The 16,880-nt window shown below is 53.1% G+C and overlaps 1 protein-coding gene across 1 annotated transcript in view; it reads right to left on the bottom strand.

Annotated features, from left to right (window-relative positions):
- The window catches only part of LYG2 (lysozyme g2), a 162,164-nt gene extending 148,020 nt beyond the window's left edge, over positions 1-14,144 (bottom strand). Inside the window, exon 1 of the mRNA XM_047746238.1 lies at positions 14,080-14,144. The gene's annotated coding sequence lies outside the window, so the exon portion shown is untranslated. The remainder of the gene's footprint in view (positions 1-14,079) is intronic.
- Between the last annotated feature and the right edge of the window lie 2,736 nt (positions 14,145-16,880).

Here is a 16,880-nt window from a genome sequence, read left to right as displayed (position 1 = left end):
ATGGGGACTGCAGAGGGGCTCAGCAACACCAGGGGTGGCCCAGAGAGCCCAGGCTGGACAAAGCAAAAGGGGGGTGAGGAGAAGGGAAGGTGGGGCACACCCCATGGAGGGCATTTCCCCGCCCCCCCAATGTCACTATCTCTGCCAATGAGGACAGAAACCTCTTTTCATTTATTAAGGATCTCGTTTTGTTTAGTAGCTTTGCTTAGCTGGGGTAGACATCTGTCGCCTCACAAAATTCAGCTGGGACTCTACTGTTAAAGTTGTATCACCTTTACAACCAAAACATCCCGTATGTTTTATAAAGTTGGATACTCCCCCTAATTAAAACAAAGCAATTTTGTCAGGAGCAAAGACTTGTTAATTAAAAACAAAAGTTTCTCTTCAGGGGCGCCTGGGTGGCTCAGTGGGTTAAGCCGCTGCCTTCGGCTCAGGTCATGATCTCAGGGTCCTGGGATCGAGCCCCGCATCGGGCTCTCTGCTCAGCAGGGAGCCTGCTTCCTCCTCTCTCTCTACCTGCCTCTCTGCCTGCTTGTGATCTCTGTCAAATAAATAAATAAAATCTTTAAAAAAAAAAAAAGTTTCTCTTCAAAGTCTGAAACTCCTACTACAGAGATTCCTTTGTGAATGGAAGGAATGGTCTTTTCCTTCGTTTTCTGGTGGAGGGCTTTGCCACTCTTGGAACCATGAGGACAGGGGCTCCTGGCTTCCCAGCCTTTCCCTGCAGCTGCCTCTCTGGCCTGTCCCATGGCTGTGCCTCAGCTTCCCGCTCTCTAACAGCTCTCACTGGCCGCATCTGTGGGAGAAGAGGGGCAGCATCGTGGCTCTAGCCATCAGAGGTGCCCGGGAAGCACCACGAATATTAGCAGCCATGTCCATGCCTGGGCAATACCCTGACCCATTTTTTAAGAACAGGGGGAGCCCCCCTCCTTAGCCCCAAGGCTCTCCTGGCAAGTCATAGGTGAAGGGTTTTTTCTTCCATTCAGCAATTTGGACTTGACATGGGCTCCTCCCTTAATCTCCAATGCTTAACATAGACAAACAAAAAACCTCAAACCCCAAGTAGACAGTCCACGTACAGGTTAAAGAAAAAGGGAGGGGCTGCAGAGTCAGGGGCCCTCAGTCACCTGTCCCGGATGTTGACAGCAAGCATGGGGAGTGACAGGAGGTCCTTGATGTGAACTAGAAGCAAGAGGAAAGGCCAGGAAGGAGCCAGGATCGGCCTGGGGCAGGGTCTTCTCCTGGGGACTCTGGTAGCTGGAGGGTATTCATGCTTAGACATGCCTCTTGGAAGGCTTTCAGACCCCTGCTGGGATCGCTTGTGGGGGCAGCCCATCCCTGGAAGGGCCACGAAAGGGGTGTCCCTGGGCCTCCCACCCGCAGAGCCTCTCTGCCTCTTCCCTCCCTCCTTGCTTTCTGATTGGCGGGAGTTTGTTCTCGATTAAGAATAATTAACTTTAACCCTTGCTAGGTTAAGTATTTGACTTCACATCCTGTGAAGCCAAAGCAAGTGTCCCCTAATTCCTGAGAAAGGGGACAGACAGAAAACAGGACTTCCCCTTTTAGGGCAAAGCACATGGTTGTTGAGGGTGCTGGAAACATCAGCAGGACTTGCCTCTTGCAGTGGAGGCTGCTTGGGAAATCATTGTGGCTCTTCTGTTGGGGGATCCCCAGGGCCTAGGTGGGACTGGGACCCCTAATCTCTCAGGGAGGCAGTGCTGGGACGGTGACAGGGGCCTAAAGCTGCCCGGGGAGGGGGTGCTGTGAGGTGTGAGGTTCCTGTACCAGGAAATACGCAGCCTTGGGGCAGAGGCTCCGTGAGCAGCTGCAGGCGAGGGGGACAAGGGGGACGACGGGGCACACTCGCCTCTGTGGGGGAGGGATGCTCTCAGAAGCCAGACATGCAAGGGGAACACGAGCACAAGGATCTCGGGTGGGGGGAGAGGGGGTGCTGGGACAGTACCTCAACACTAGCCTAGGGCTGGGGGGAGAGACCCGGGCCGGAGTGGACTCCCGCTCCTGCCTGGCACAGTCCTGGATAGTCTGCTTCACTTTGGGATCATCGACAATGACCTCCCTCCCAGACCACAGCCCTGCTCACGCCCGGCCAATGGGCTTACAAGAGGGAGGCTCTAGGGCTGACTCTGGGTGTGCGTGTTGCTCTGGGGTGTGACCCTACCCTGGCCTGGAGACACTCAGGCAGTCCTCTGCCCCCAAATTAAAACCACACTGAAAGAAGTCAGAAAAAGTATTTTCCTGAGGAATTAACTGACACAGTAGCCAACTTTACTTATTCACTTATTGGCACTATTTGCCATTACCAAGAAGTGTTGGGGTCTCCCCTTATGTGGAAGGATGAAGAATGGCAAAGCCCACACGTGGGGAGACTTGTGCTCCCCGAGAGCAAGGACCCACCTGAAGCCATCTGTCTCAGCTTCTCTCCATCTGTCCTTTCAAATTCAGGAGCTTTACGCTCCCTCTCTCCCACCACCCCAGCTTCAGCCCATCTCTCTCCTACATTCAAAATCCCCATGTAACCTAGGTCAGTTATTCTGTGTGATCTCCCGGCGCCATTTGGAGCCTGGTGGTCTCAAAGGCTAGAGGGTGCAGGAGGAGGTTGAAGGGGCAGGTGAGAGGAGATGGGCCTTTTCTCTCTTCCTCTCTTCCAGGGACTCAAGAATTAAATAAAGATCCACCTTAAACAGAGTTATGACCCGGCAAATCTGCTGCCATGGGGGAGGGAGGCCTTGAGGGGACCCCCCTCCCTCAGGAGCAGTTTGCCCAGCTCCCTTCTCTGCTGTGTGGTGGCCCCCGTACCCCTCGGGGCAGCTCTCGGGGTCTCTGGCCTGCCAGGAGGAGACCAGGATCCCAAGGGGAGTTTTGGAAAGAACACGGGGAGCGAAAGACAGCTTTCTGATTACTTTGAATCACACGTGTACCAAGAATCCAAATGGAAAAAATGGAAAACGAAAGGAGAAAGGAAAGAGAATTTTTGGTGGGGCAAGGCGGGTTGCAGCTCGGGGTGATTCTATCCTGTTTCTCCAGCCCAATCAGGCCTCAGAGACTTCGGGGAAAAGAAAGAAAGAAAAGAAAGAAAAGAAAGAAAAGAACGGAAAGAAAGAAAAAGGAAGGAAGGAAGGAAGGAAGGAAGGAAGGAAGGAAGGAAGGAAGGAAGGAAGAAAAGGAAGAGAGAAAGAAAGAAAGAAAAAAAAGCCAGCAGCGACCACCCCCCGCCCCAGCAATTAAAGTAAAATTGGCCCCAACCCGTTCTCCAGGAGAAAAGAAAGCAGGAGTCTGTCCTCTCCTCTTTCTTCCTGACATTGAGGTCTCTCTGAGGTGTCTGAAGTTTCTCTTGTGACAAAACAGGGCAGGGGCAGGGCAGGGGGGGTGGGGTGGTTCTGTACCGACAAAGGAACAATAACAATAATAATAATAATCCGGTAAAAAATAAAAGCTTCAGCAGAACCATGATAACAGTCTTCTTTTCTGCCTGTTCATTTTTTCTAACTGTGCAAAACTTTAAAAAATAAATCACACACACTCTCTCACACATGCGCTCTCTCTCTCTCTCTCACACACACACACACACACTCAGCTTCCATTCAGCGAATCAGTGTTAAACATGTTTGTGTCTCTCTCCAACCCAACCCCTCACGTGTGCAAATATCTCTTAGCGGCCGTGGTGCCTCTGCCCCCCGCCCCCCACGTGCTTCCTCTCTGGTCGGGGCCTGTGGCTTCTCAGTTGGAAATAAATGGGTCAAGGGTAGAAAGCCCATGCTTCTTCACCTGGCACTTCATTCACCAAAACCTTTGGTTATTTTTCCCCCTCCATGTGTATCTTTTCCCCATTCTCCTCTTCCCGAGGCTAGGCTACTGATGTTCTGTCCCCATCTGTCCTCTCCTTGATGCCACGTGCTGCTCTGGTGTGGGTCACCTTCCACCCGGCCTCTAGTCGAGTCCAGGCCACGGAGCACCCTGGTTTCCTGCGAACAGGTGACTCTCCTTCCCCCCACCTGCACTTAGCACAGGAAGCTAGTGTTGACATGTCCTGAAGCTGTAGAATCAATGAGCAAGGAAGGAGAAGGGAATCACTAGAGAATCCCCTCCACAGGACTAAAAATCCTTTTGAGCTCTCTGCCTGCTCCTGGGGCACACGTGCGTGTGCACACACACACACACACTCACATGCACATGTGCACGCAAGCTCACACACACACATACTCATATCCAAAGGGGCCAGGTTCCTAAAAGTATAGGGTGCTCCATGGGCTTTGCTGGAAACGGAGTGGTTCCTTCCCTGTTCCAACTGGGGCTCACTTGGAGAGGATGACAGGGATGGATGTCTGATGCTCAGGGAGTGAAGGTAGGACCGGAACCCTCTCTCCCAACCACACCTTGGATGATGCTTCTCCTTGTCTCCCAGAGCCATGGACAATTAGCCACCAGAGCTGCCAGGAGAGAATCCCGCTTGGGGTGGGAAACTGGGCCAGGTGGCAACTAAGGTCCCTTCAGGATTCAGGTTTCCGTGACCTTCCATGTGACCATCTCTTACCACAGCCCCTGCTCACCCATGTCTGAGCACACATTTGCCTGAAATGAGGTCCAGAGATGGAAGGACAGGTGGAGAGACAGATGCCAGGGCCGAGGTCTGCTGTATGTCTCTTCTTACGTTGTCAGCTCAGTCCTTCAGCTTGAGTCCTTGGTCCCTCCCAGACATGGCGAGCTGGGGGCTGAGTGTGGCTGGCATTTTGGTTTGTCTCCGTGTGGCTGGGCTTGAGTGTGGTTCTCTCTGCGATGACTGAGGAGGAGGTGAGGCAAAGGCAGTGACTAAAGAGGCAGCAGATGGTAAAGGAGTCATTGCCAAGGAGGTCTGGAGAGTCCAGCGACAAGGTCATCTGCATAGCAATGGCATAGGGCTCTGCAGGGGGACAGGGGCTTGGCTGTCCGCCCCAGCCTTCTATAGAGTTCTCAGGACGGGTGCTGGGGATGGAGCCAGTGACGGTGGCCGGAGGTAGGATCTCCTGGATGTACTCTGCGTTTTCCACTGACCCTAGATGAGCGCTGACCGAGGAGGATGCCGGAACTTTCTCTAGACAGCATCAAGGATGTGGCAATGGATGAGGACTAGGACAGTGGACGTGCTTCATTTGCATTTGGGGGTGAGTGGAAAACAACACATTCTGCTTCCAGGGTGGGTGCGACTCTCTTTCCCTTTCTCCCCTTCTGTGGGATGTTTCTGCTGCTCGGAGCCAGACTGGAAGGTCAGGAGGGTGTCTGTGGTGGCATGTAACTGCTGTGTTTCCTGTCTGGCTTTCCACAGGCTGGGGAGGGGTTGGAGCAGGAAGGTCCGGAGGAGCACTTGGAAGGACTCCAAGAAGACCACAGGGGGAAAAGGTGGCCTCTGGATGCCAACCCAACAGGTGAGAGGCAGCTCGAAAAACACCTCCCAACGCCCCTCTCCCAACCCCCATCCGCCAAGGGCTGTGGTCTTTCTTCTCACACTTGCAACGGGACCACACCCCGGTGGAGCCCCTTGGAGATGGAAATGGGGGACAGAAGAGAGCCAGGTGATGTCTTCTCAATGAAGATAATACTGAGCTCATTGCCTCTTCCCTAGTCCAAGGTTCGGCCCAGTGTGGGAGGTGGAGGAGCATCCTCTCTCCGTGGCTTGTCCTCCATCCTTGGGCCCCGCTGCTTATGTCTGCAGTCATCGGGGAAAGAGAGCCCCTCTGTCATCTTCTGGCCAGGTCCCTGTGTGAGCCTGGCCCTCTGGGACTTGCTGAGGGGCGGTGGCCTGGTTCGATCGCCCTGGCAGAGCCCCAGAGAGAGAAGAGAGGCAGGGAGAAGGGAGAGACAGAAAGAGGCGGAGAGAGACAGTGCTGCTCAGGGGATGCTGCTGACGCCAGTTGGAACTTGCACTTGGTAAAGATGATAATCTAGACTGAGGCACGGCTTGGTGTGTCCCTCCCCCCAGGGGCCCTGGAAGGACGGTTCTCTGCTGTCTAAGCTCAAGAGGGTTATGACTTGTTCTAGTTTGTAGACCAGTTTCTGCTTTCCACACTGGTCGTCGTGGTCCAGAGGTCCGAGGATCTGTGGAAGGGCGGAGAATGGGGAGGTTACTGGTTTGTGCATCCAGGTCTCTGTTCTTAGGGCGTGCACACACAGGGCGAGTGTGGCCGGGCTGCGGAAGCCATGTGCACACAAAGATGTACACATGAAGCCACTGGGTCCGCGGGCAGCCTGGCCTACTGGTGGAGAGGCGTGGGGGCACTCAGGTGTGAGGTGCAGCGTGTGGGTACCCTGGGGTCTATGGGCACAGGGGTCGCACCCACCTCAGCGTGTCTGATTAAATGTGTGCCCTCTGCTGCCTGAGTTTGGCAGCTGGCCGTGGGCAGACACCCCCGCGCAACAATGTGCTGGGCCCCCGGGGTGAGCAAGCACACAGTCCCGCCCCCACGTGAAGGGTGGCACCCTGGGTCTCTGGGGAATGTGGTCTCACAGATACTGAGAAATTCCACCCCTCCTTCCTACAACGGATTATCTTCCCCCAACAGCTGCCCAAGAGCCCACACTGAGAAAGCCATTTGGCTTCACTTGCACATTAATGAACAAATACCCCTCTGAGAGTTCTAGCTCATGCTTTCCTGGTCATCAGCAGTGATCATGTCTGCCAGAGCCTTTTCTGAGATCAGATGGTTGGTGGAGGAGAATGACGGGGAGGACGTGAGGGAAAAGAGATGAGAATTTGATTCAGACTCTGGCGATGTGGGACTGAGTAACAGACCTGCCAGTTTCTAGGTAGGTGACCAGGAGGCAAAGAGGAGGCCGAAGGCTCGAGAGGAGGCTCTGTGAGCTTTGGGTTTGCTGGCCCGCTTCACAGGTATTTAACTGGGGAAACCAAGATGGAGTCACCGACTTCTTCACTGGCCAAGAACCACCAGTTACTGGCACCAACGTTTCATGAAGAAGGGACATTTTCAAGAGTAGACGAGTGTCCTTGTAGACTAAAGGGCAGTGCTTCCAAGATGAGGCCATTGTACCCTGTGCTGGCACATTCCATGTCCTCCTTACTTCTCTCATGTGGCCACGGACAGGGGAAAACCTGGCCCTGGACCAACACTGGCCCACAGGCTGGTGTCTCCGGCCCCCCAACCCCGAGGAAGCCACAGCTGGCTTCCCCTTCCCTTGAGGTTTGCAGCAGGACACTGCTGCTGGCCTGCTGGGGCTCCTTCCTTAGCTGGGGGCTCCTAGACTCTCAATGATGAGTCAGGAGGAGGCAGAGAACTGGAGGCACTGGCTTCGGCTCCTGTTACTACCTTGCACTCAAGAGGTTATGCTGCTGCTCAGACATGGGGAGCCTAGGTTCTGAACCCACTTGGGCTTAATCTGTGTGACAAAGAGACCTCCCATAAGCACCTCCCTACTTTCCCGGAAGAAGGCATTGTCTGCCCTGGCCGTGACCCCAGGGGAGGCTTTCCACCTGGGAACATGGTAGGTAAATAGATCCCATTCTGCTCTGTTCTGTATCTGTTGCGATCCTCCCTCCCCCCCATCCCCTCTTCTCCCACCCCACCATGCCATACAGCCTGCCATGCGAGGGGGACACTGCTTATTTAAAGAGAATTAGATCAGAGAGAGAAAAGGGAAAAATAAAAGAGAGGGACAAGCAGGGAAGAAATAAGAATTTGAAAAAGAAAGAAACAGATACTTTCTCTAAATATCTGAGACTAGGGATTAAGGCAGAATTAACAGACTGGGACATTTCTACAGTCCCTGTTCTACAGAGCACAGCCCCCAAGTCCAAGGTGGCAGGCAGTTTCCACCAGCAGCGGTGGGGGGTTGTCTGGGGTTCATGCCTGGTGCTCTTGTGCACAGAGGCTGCTACAGGCGGGGAGATGTCCTTCTGTAGCCTGTCCTTCCCAACAGGGACCGAGCAGGCTCACCTCCTCACTGTATTTGCCCATGTAGGAGAAGATCTCCGAGAGCGTGCTCATGGCACGCTCATGGCACGTTGAATTCATTCATGTGCATCCGGGACTGCTCCGCCTGGTACGCGTTCATGTCCTGGTCGCTGATGGCCGGCATCTTCCCGATGTCCGAGTAGTACCTGCCAGGGGAGGGAGAGGGGAAGAAAGGAGCTGGAGCCATGCAGAGAGAGTAGAGGAGAGATGGGAGCTCCCAGCACGATGTTTGGGGCCAGTGGATGGCGCGGCATGGTTCCCAGGGGACCACGGGAAGCTCTCTCCCACCTGCACTTCTGGGGCTGGCCCGGGAGAGCCCTCAGCAGCTCTGGGTACAGGGGGTACAGAGGGAAGGGACGTGACGCTGATATGGCCAGAGGATGAATGGGGCTGGGAGCAGGAGTATGGAGGAGCTGTCCCCTGCGTCGGCCTTGTTCTCAGCTACCGAAGAGCGTCCAGTCCGTCTCTGTCCTTCTGACCCCTCCTCCCGCAGACGCAAATGCTGCCCTGCACAGGGCCCGAAGGCTCTTCCACACAGTTGCTCTGCCTCGATGCCCTCCCTCCCTTGGGGTCACCCGGGAGGAGGGCGGGGCTGGGGCTGCTTGGGGAGAGGCTGGCAGAAGGCAATCAGTCACTGTCACTGGCAGCTGTGCACCACTGTCAACTGGTTAATTAGATGCCAGCATTTACATTTTTAATTTGTGCAATTTGACATTTTATGCAGCAAACCCCAACTCCTCCGCCAGAGGGGAGCTGAGCAGTTTCCTAATGAGGAACGGAAGGGCCCCGGTGCCCCAAAGATGGCCCTCTCCCCACGTGCTGGCTGGCTGTGGGCCATGTGAAAGGGGCCAGGAACCCACAAAAACAGGGGGACATCAGGGCACTGGGGGGCACCCCAGGAGTCCTGGTCACCCCAACTCAGCCTGCGCTGAATGCCTAGGGCTTCAGAGCTGGGGAAAGCAAGCCTGAGAACCTGGAACAGAGGAGGGAACAGAACCTGGGACGGTCGCTGGGGACTGGGACTAGGCTGAGGCAAGTGAGGCATCCAGGGCGCAGAGTTTTAGGCGAGGCCCTGGCTCCCCTGTGTACGTGCAGGTGCCCATGACAGGCCTCTGGAGTTCCCTGAGCCCAGGGCTTGATCAGGCGAGGGTAGGGGCATCCTCAGAGACTCACCCCTGGCCCCTTGGCCTTGTGTCACTCCTAGCCCGGGTCCCTCGGGGCACGCACCGTGAATGCAGAAGTCCTGTGCTGTCCCCCTGCCTCCCCTCATCCCTGACCAGGAGTCGGGTGACAGCCTGACACAGGGGGCACTCGTGCGTTACTCCAGCCGTCACGCTCAAGGGCCCGCAGTGGAATGACAGCTCAATTCGCTGCCAGAGCGTTTCTGGGCCGCTGAGGCTGGTGATGGCCGCCCTGGCCCCAGCGGCAGCCTCGCTGTGACTGCAGACCTGTTGTTCCAGAAACCTTCCGAGGGAGGCAGAGGGAAGGAGATGAAATCTGGCAAAGGAAGGGGCCGGTTGGAGGGCCCCTCCTTGACCTCAGAAACCCGGCCCCACACAGACACACTCGCCAACTGCTTTGTTGAGCTGATTGCATTTTGGCGGGAGGTCTGGGCCCAGTGACAAGAACTTAATGAAATGGCCTTTCTCAGAGGAGCTGGGGGGCTCCAATGAAGCCGTCCTGCCCCCGGCCTCACCCGGACTTCATCCTTCACATCCTTCCTCCGGGGTGGGGCCATCCGTCCCCCCGGCCTCCTCATGTTCAGAGCCCTCCGTTTCCTGTCCTGTGGCATCGTGGCTCCATTGCTCCTTCGGACAAGAGCCCACTCTCTTCCTGGCCCACAGCCCACCCCTCCACACCCTCAGCTTCCTCAGGGTCCTGGGTGATTAAATGACATTCCAGGTATAAATGTTCCAGCGAGAGACTCGACTCATTGGCACTCTTTCTGGAACGCAGTAAATGCCAGTGTTGCATTTTATAGTGGAGACCCAGGGTTGCATGGGTGGCTCCCGACCTCACCCCTCCTAAAGAGATGTGTGCCGTTGTCTCCTCATGGATCCCGTGCCTGCCGAGCTAAATGTGCTTATCGGGCTGCGTGGTCAGGTCCCATTGGTGGTGGAAACCGTGACCTGGTAACCTCCCTGGCTTCCCCACCGCCAGCGACCAGGCCCGGCGCTACAACGCCCGGGTCCGCAGCTCTCTCCCGACAGTGACACTCTGTCACCTGTGGGTGGTCAGAGAGACTGATTGGGATGAAAACCCAGGTCCTCACTGACAGGACAGGACTGTCATCAATGCAAAGACACCTGCCATTTCCGTCACCTGCTCGTGAAACTCCTCACGGGTATGTGGATGGCCTGTCAGGCTCTTTGCATGTAGCACCCAGGCTCCTACTGCAGCCTTTATGGTCCCTGAGGTGCACCAGAGCCCCAGTTAGGGACCGATGTCTCCGTGGAACTAGCAGGTGCCCAGCCCCCTGTCTGTTCAACATGGCTTGTCTCCGTGTGTGGTAGACGCCCAGGCCATTTCTCCAAAGAGAATATCTAGAAAGTGTGTTCGTGGGTGAGAAAGAGAGGGAGGAAGGGGGTAGGAGTGGAGTGGGGAGAAGGCAGGTCTTCCAACCTTTCCAGCAGAAGAAACGGGTGGCAGCCCACCTGGATGTGCTCTACCTTATTCCAACATCAAGGTCATGTCCGCATCAGCAGACCAGTCTCTCCACTGTTGCCTCCGTGCCGAGGCCGCTCCACTGGACCTGGGCACATCTGTGGCCACACACTAGTCCATGAACAGATCAACTAAACATCCTTACCTTTGGCAAGTTCGGAACAACTGAGCCAAGTCACCAGGGGCAGCTCTATTTCCTGGATGAGGTAGGGCTTGGGGTCTGACTGACACACTGCCTGGTTCTTGACCCCAGCCCTGCCTGGGACTAGCTGGGGCTGTGTCCCCTGCCCCCGGCCTTGCCAGCACCCCTTGAGCCTGTTAATGACCTCACTCTGGATCCCCTGGCTGATGGGCAATTGCTTCCTTCTTGACTCCTGCTGGGCTGGCCTTTGCGCTAGGCTCTGCCATGGAGAAGGCTTATTGATTGTGAAGAATGCAGTTATGCCCCATTAATGAACTTCACACAAGTGTTCTTCTCAGTGGGCTGTGCGGTGAGGAAGGGAAAGGTCAGCCCAGGCTTCTGTACTTGAACCTCCTTCCGTGGGATTTCTGCCTGCAGGTGAGCCCCTTCAGAAGGGACTGGTGCTCTGGAGGTCCCCCAAGACCTGCCTCTAGCTGGCCGGTCAAGGCCACGCCTGCTGAGGAGGGCTGGGTCCTGCCACTGGCCCTCCCTAGCATTCCTTGCTGACTTTGCTCCTACCGGATGGGATGCCAGTACCCATGTGGTCCCTGGGGACCCGCGGTAGAGGCAGGGCCCCAAATGCTGACTTTCCCGCTGTCGACCAGGCTGCAGCAGTGTAGGTCTGTGGGCTTCTGGGGGACGGGCCCAGTGTGCGAGGGCAGGCGCCTCACCGCTGCCGTCACGATGGCTCCAGCGATCGCAGAAGTGGTCTCTAATGCCCTGAACTCTTAGAAGAAGAGTGTTTTGTCATCCCATCAAATGCCTCAAGGATGAAGGCGTAGACATGAAAAATGCTTAGAGCCTGATGTTCTGATGCACAGACGCTTGGCTTGCAAGGACTACACCAAAGTCTCTTCCTCCGAGAACCATCCCATGACCTCTCCGGACCCAGCGGAACCAGGCTCTCACTCCCGGAGCCTCCCTATTACAGCTCACGGGGTTGTGGAGCACATGTCTGCGGGGAGACCGCCGTGGAGACCCAAGTGTCTTCCTTGACCACGAGAGCCACAAGGGAAGGATCAAGTGTACTGTATCCTGAGGGTCCCATATACTCCTGATGGAGACCATAAATGTTTGACCCACAGACTGATGAATAAGTTAATGAAATATCTATACTTCACCTCCACTAATGCTCCCAGGGAGAGCTGTCAGTTTTATATTTTGAATGGATGGCTTCCTTAGGGGCATTTTAAAATATTCAACATTCTTAACCTTTCTCATGCTGTGATACATGATAGATGATATCCAACCGTGTGGCACACGCCTGTTGAGTTCCAAACGGGCCAGCAGTGGTGCCACCCCACTCATTCCTACCCGGGTGCACCTGCACTTATCCATCAGAGGATAGACAGGCAGGTACATAGCAGGGATGGGGATCCCTGGGAGCCACTGTAGACTGAACCTGGTGGTCGCTTCACCACAATTCACACAGACCAAGATACAGAGGTAAGACTTAACATCCGTGGGTGTTAGGTTAACATGGGCTTTGATTCATGGGTGACTTTTCAGAAACAGAAAAGAAGAATAATGGGAATAAGGAAAGAGAGACAATCAAAAAAACCGGCTCAAATATAGAGAACATTCTGGTGGGAACCAGGTGGGGGGACGGGGGGGAAGAGGGGGTGAGGATTAAGAGTACACTTACTGTGCTGAGCACTGAGTCATATACAGAACTCCTGAATCCCTAGTCTTCCCCCTGAAACGACGATAACACTGTATGTCCGTTAGACTGTATTTTCAAAAATGTCTGTGAAAGGTGGGTATTAGGCAGTCAAAGATGAGATTATGCTCTGAGAGTTTCCCAATCGGGTCTCCTCAGGATGAGCATAAATGTACCTTAAAGATCAATGAAAGAGTCCAAAGACAAAAGTGAAGTCTGTTGATATGGAAAGGCCAGTGCCCACCTCTGTGTCCACAGAAAACATACCTTCCTATGATATTGGCTGTCGTAAAAGCATTTCACTCACGTCCCCTTGGAGCTACGCTCCTCTGGTGTTCCCATTCTACTTGGTTGTGTGTCTTCCTGGAGTAGTTGAAGGAATTTTTGCTATCCCTTGTTGCGTGGACTAAACCACAGCTGGCTATTTCTAGGCCCCGGAAGATTGGAGCTGGACGGCCTTCTGGAAAACACTGCACAACCGGACCTCTCATCGTTTTCCAGAGAAGGAAAGGGAGGCTCCACAAGGGCACCAGTGGAACAGGAACACAGAGGAGGTTCTCCTGACACGCGCTTCAGGATCCCAACTCACTGAGCAAGAGCGAAGAACCCCCATCCCTCCAGACACAATGGACACATCACTGGAATGGGTCATTTCCCAGGAAGAGTGAAATGTGGTCAAACATGGAAAGGTACACAATAACCTCACTGAACGAAAGCCCACTGTGATTCCCCTGCCCTGGGTCTTAAGTTCCACCTATGCGTGAAGCCATTTGATAATCACAGGGGAAGGGAGGGGAAAACTGAATGGGAAGCCACCAGAGAGGGAGAAAAAGGAGGAGAGGCTCTTACCTAAGAAACCAGCAGAGGGTTGCTGGAGCGGAGGTGGGTGGGGACATGGGGCCGTTGGGGAGGAGCATATAGGAGGGCATGCGATGGGATGAGCACTGGGGGTGATACGAAAATGAGGAATACTTGGGCACTACCTTCGAAACTAATATGATGTGCTCTATGGTGGCTAAATGATTTCAACAGCAACAACAACCACTACAAAATACAATCCAAGGTTCTTTGTATTCTCGTTTTCCATGTGGAAAATACAGGATCACTTCTTTTCTCCCCTCAAGCAAGGAAATGACATAGCCTATTCATGAGGAGGCAATTCTCAGGACACTCTACCTTTTTCAGCCCTAAAGAGGTTTTCAAACAGGCTTTCACCAGTTGCAGTCCTCATGCCCTTCTAGTCACTGCGGAGCACTCTTGACAGGGGGGCTAACACTTTTTTTCTTCAAGGTGACTCACCCCAAGCAGGTAATATCCCTACGTGCCACAGGAGTTACTACAGGTGTGCCCCCTCCATCCTTTACAAGGGCCTCACTACAAGTTTTCCAGAAAGGTGGCATGAATACTAGTGGCTGGAAGTTGGCTGCTGGATGACGTCCATCCCTTTGTTCACTTGTGGGATGACTAGGGGCAGAGTCTCCATCTCAGTCGTGGAGGTGTGAGAGCTCTCCAGCTCACCTTCAGACACGGCCCTGCCCTCTCTCCCATAGAAGAACCTGCAGAACTACGGGACCATGAACTGGGAACACACAACAAGGGTACAAAGGTCTTACCTGAATTCAGCTCAGCATGGCAATGACAGACTGGTCCCTCTTGGAGGTTGCCCCAGTGTCCCTGAAGCATTCGAACCTTCTTGGCGACTGACTCCAGACAGTGGCTCACCTGTCACAGTGGCTCACGATAGAGGGAGGAGAAGTTCCTCGGAGACAGGTGTCACCACACCACTATCATCACCCTTTGTCGTGGAAGAAGTCCATGTCCCTCGTCGGATTAAGAAACCCTTCAAACAGGACTGGAGCAGGGTGCAATAAAAGGCTCCCTTTGAAGAAGGGCTGAGCTTGCGGACATGTCCAGTCCTAGGTCTCACTGCTCCCATCACCACACAGGTGGTGCCCCAAATGGGCAGGGTATCATTTCCAGTACACGGCCCCTGCTCGCCCACCGTACCTATTCCTATCACCGTGCCATCGCATCAGGCCGGCACCGCAGCATCAGGCCTGTGCGTCACCAGTTCATGCTGCTGCCTGCCTCCACCAATGATCCTGTTTCATCTCTGAATTCCGAGCTCCGCGGCATTCATCTTCCTCAGCTTCACAAAACAGGACTGGGCAATGATTTCATGGATACGACCTGCAAGGCACAGGATGGAAAAGAAAAGGAAACTCACACACTCGACATTCAGAACACTTAAAATCCTTGTGACTTGAATGACATGATCAACCAAGGGAAAGCACAGTCCAGAAGTCGGGAGAGCATGTTTGCAAACCATGGATCTGACAGGTTCTCAATATCCACAATATCTAGAGATCCCAGAAACTCAACAACAACAACAACAACAACAACAACAAAAGAAAAACAAATCAAATGTGATGTGTGAATGGACAAATGGGGAAGAGACATAACCTCAAAGCTATATGCATGGAAGGAAATTGCAAAGGATAGTTCCCATCGCTAATTCCTTGGGAAATCCTAATTAGAACAAGCAATGAGATACCGTTACGCATCCATGAGGTTGACTCCCCATAGAAAACAAAACAAAACAAAACAAAGACTTGGGAGAAAGGAAAAGATCAAGTGATGGCAAAGATATAGAGAAGTAGGAACTTTGCTGATTGTGTGTGGTAGGAAGGTTGAAGGGCATGGTTGTGAAATCAGCATGGCAGTTCTTCACAAAAATCAACTTTAGTGGGACGCCTGGGTGGCTCAGTCTGTTGAGTGTCTGCCTTTGGCTCAGGTCACGGTCTCAGGATCCCGGGATGGAGTCCCGCATCGGGCTCCTTGCTGAGCCGGGAGCCTGCTTCTCCCCTGCCTGCTCTGCCTGCCACTTCTCCTGCTTCTGCATGCCGCTATCTCACGCTGACAAGTGAATAAATAAAATGTTTTTAAAAAATCAACTTTAAAATTACCATGGGTTTTAGAACTTGCCCTTCTGCGCTAGATACCCACATTGATGAACAGTATGGCCTTGGAGACTTACCTGAGCACACCTTATCATGGCAGCATCGTTCCTAAAATCTAACCCATGAACGCAATCCAAGTATCTGTCCAGGGAGGAACAGATGTTGTATATACAGACGTTGGGACAGTATACATTCTGTAAAGAGGACGAAAACATTGACATGTGCCACCCCACGGGTGAACGTTGAGGATAGTATGCTAAGTGAGAGGAGTATGCATGAAGATACCAACTTTGACTCTACTCTTAGGACCTACCTAAAGTAGATTCTGAAGGACAGAAAGTAGAATGGTGTTTGCCAAGGGCTGGAAGGAGGCGCTCATGGGAAGAGTCTGACTCATGCGAAAGAGGTTTAGATGGACAAGATGCAATGAGATGGGAATGTGGGTTCCAGGGAGCTTGGACAAAGGCATTAATGCTTTTAAGACATGTAGAATGTACTCCGTGAACTTCATGGACTTCACGACCTAAAAATAAATTACACTGAAAAGCTGCAAAGATGGAGAAATGAACACAGGACCATTTCGTCTGGCCCTTTATACCCTTTCCAGGTAGGTCCTCTCTCAGGCATTCCACTTCCACCTTTTTCCTTGAGACAACATGGAGCCAACAAAATGTTGTCCTTCTGTGCCTACTTCGAGGTTGAAAAACAGAATTGCCCCACCCGGGACAACTTTATGTGAGAAGGTATATTTCAGAGTTTATTTCTTGAGACCTGTTAGTCCTTGATCATGCTTTGAAACAGAACCCAAACTGAACATTCTCCTTCATCTGCTTGATTTTTCCTTCACTCATTTTTTTTCCACTCAGAACCCATTGTTGATGCAAGGGGCTTGGATGTTCCTATGCCTATCGTAATCTACTGACTTTAGCTTCTGCCCTTTCCAGTTTTGCTTACGTGTCATTCCTTTACCAAGTCTACTTGCCTGAGGCTCCTTAGGAATAGTAAACTATTCTTGGCCCCAGTTGTATTGAAAGAATTGACATTGAGCACTGTGCACATCTCAGCTGCACAACACAATGATTTCATTTTCCTAGGCCCTAAAAGGATGACCAGAATAAGTTGAGTCCACCGCCATCCTCTCTTAGAGGTAGAAAGAGAAAGGCAAGAGCAAAGAAACGAAAGGTTCTTCTTTGTGTGATGAGCTCTCTCCAAACGGGCTCTCTGAACACCTCTCTAACGCGCCATAGAGCAGTATGAACTGTAGTCATACGGTTGTACACGACCTCCCTCTTACATCTTTCTCTTAAAACTGGAAGTTTGTATTTTTCCATTATTCACTCCATCCCTGCCCCACCCTCTGCCCTCTGCTTCTGGTTCCTTCCATCTGAAGGCTTTTGCTGAGTTCGCTTTTCTCCTTTTCACTTCTTGGTTTCAGATTCCACCTAGAAGGGGAA

The sequence above is a fragment of the Lutra lutra genome, chromosome 9 (assembly GCF_902655055.1).
Source record: "Lutra lutra chromosome 9, mLutLut1.2, whole genome shotgun sequence".
Taxonomy (NCBI): Eukaryota; Metazoa; Chordata; class Mammalia; order Carnivora; family Mustelidae; genus Lutra; species Lutra lutra.
The sequence above is the reverse complement of the archived record's forward strand: the minus strand, read 5'-3'. Positions and strand labels throughout refer to the sequence as shown.